Source organism: Orycteropus afer, unplaced genomic scaffold (genome assembly GCF_000298275.1).
Source record: "Orycteropus afer afer isolate SDZICR_OR568_19922 unplaced genomic scaffold, OryAfe1.0 scaffold00051, whole genome shotgun sequence".
Lineage (NCBI taxonomy): Eukaryota > Metazoa > Chordata > Mammalia > Tubulidentata > Orycteropodidae > Orycteropus > Orycteropus afer.
In genome coordinates, this window is record NW_006921638.1 from 9,386,783 (window position 1) to 9,389,086 (window position 2,304).

General features: G+C 34.0%; 1 protein-coding gene across 1 annotated transcript in view; it reads left to right on the plus strand.

Moving 5' to 3' along the window:
* The window catches only part of TTC6 (tetratricopeptide repeat domain 6), a 285,618-nt gene that overhangs the window by 41,459 nt on the left and 241,855 nt on the right, over positions 1-2,304 (plus strand). The gene's annotated exons all lie outside the window — the stretch shown is intronic.

Here is a 2,304-nt window from a genome sequence, read left to right on the forward strand (position 1 = left end):
CAATGTCATAAGACAAAATGTGTATGCACTGCTGTATGGAAAATGTATTTGCTCTGTAAACTTTCACCTAAATCACAATAAAAATTAAAACAAAACCAAAATCACTGCCATATAGATTTCATTTTCTAAACTAAATCGGGCTTTAATTGCTCGAAAGCATGGATCCAAATGTTGATTGCTTTGCTGAAGTTGATAGGCAGATTTGGGAAGTAGTGAGATGTTACTGTGAAATATATGAAGAAGAGAAGAGAAGAAACTTAGAAACATTGTCGTTAATTTTTTTTTTTTTACAAGAAACACCACCTCCATTCTCAGGAACAATCCAGATAATCAGAACCTTCCACAAGTGGAGTTATACCACAGCTGACTAAGTGATAGCATTGGCCAACTCTTTATCATTTGTTAGAGTAAATTTTTATGCTTTGTGCATTTTTTATGTATGTAAACAAAACAAAAGAAAACTCACTGCCATGGATTAGATTCCGACTCATAGTGACCTGCTTTGGGTTTCTGGGGTGGTACATCTTTATGGAAGTAGATTGCGCAGTCTTCCTTCTGCGAGTGGCTGGTGGATTTGAACTGCCTACCTTCTGGTTAGCAATCAAATGCCTTAGGCACAATGCCACCAGGGCTCTTATGTATGTATATATTCATGAAAAGATATCTGTAAATTTATGTGTTGTATTTCCAATCCCCAAAGACAAAGATTGGGCTTATAAAGATACTGATAATAAAAAGCAAAAATAATGAAAACTGGAAAAAAAAAACGAGTTATTCCATTTATATCAGAAGTGACTTATGACAGAGTCTTTAGGATGGAACCCTTTTAAGTCAGGGACTACTTATACTTCTAAAAATAAGGCATTGTAAACCCTATGAGCACAGTTCTACTCTGACACACATGAGTTTGCCATGGGATTAACTTGACAGCAACTGGTTTAGTAACTTCTCAAGAAAGGTACATGAGAAGTTTGTTTTTTGATATCTCACATGCCTGGAAATTTTATTTGTCTTCGCATAAACTAGTGGTTGGATTGGTAGTAGATTTGTAGGTTGGAAATAATTTTACTTGGAATTTTGGAAGCATTGTTCCATCTTCTTCTAACATCTGTGGTTGCAGGTGAGAAATCCAATGATGTTCTCATTTCTATTCCTTTTTGGTGACCTTTTTTCCCTCTCTTTTAAGGCTTTTTCTCCCATGTTCCAAAATTTCCCAATGACATCCCTCGATATGCTTCCTTCTTCATTCATATGTGGTGAGCTCTGGATGGTCTTTTCATTCTTAGAGGTCATATCCTTTAGTTCTGGGAAATGTCTTTTACAATATCTTCCCCGCTTTTTATTTTATTTTATTTTTTAAAATTCTTTCTGGAACTCCTGCTATTTGGATGTTGGACCCCTGGAATGATTCTCTTATTTTTATATATTTCTCTCTTACTTTCCTCCTCATTTTCTCTTTTTTTGTTTGGGAAGAATTTTCTTAATTTTAGTTTCTTACTTTCATATTGAAGTATTCATTCCAGCTAGCATATTTTATTTTCAACACTTGTTGTTTTCTCTTTTAATGTGCAAGAGAAGTTTTTGGTTGTATGGAGGGGGATCTAGGGAGACTGTTTTTAGTCCCATTTGCATCCTAAATTTTAGTTTGGTGCCTCTAATTCCTAAACCTTTCTGAGGTTCCATAGTATGAACTCTTTTGCTTCTGGGCTTTCATTTTTATAAAATGTGATTACACTTCATAGAGAGTTGTTAACAAAATAATAAGAAAATATTTACAAGACAGTTTATCCATGTTTGTTGTTTTTTAATATGTACCTTTATTTATTTACTTGTACACTGGCAATTACTATATGCATTGCAATAGTAAGACAAACATAAATAACCATCTTGTAGATTTTGAGGTTTTTACTATCAAGTCATGTCCAAAGTAAACTTCCTTTAATGTATTTGTTCTCAATTAGAAAGAGTGTTTATTCAAAGCAATGTCTTCCTATAGTTAATGCTTGTCTAAGATAATTTTTGCTTTATGTGGTTTTTGAAAATCTTTCTAATGAGAAAATATTAAACATAACTAAGAAGATAGTAGTTGGAACTGATATAACTGTCACTTGGAGAGTAAAGCAGCTCTGAGATAATTTTTCTCCTTTTTCATTTTGTCTCATGAAATTAAGGGAAAATACATTCTTGATGTTGTGGATTGAATTGTGTCCCCCTAAAATTTTTATTGGGAGCTCTGGTAGCATAGTGCCTAAGGCACTTGACTGCTAACCAGAAGGCTGGCGGTTCAAACCCACCAGCCACTCC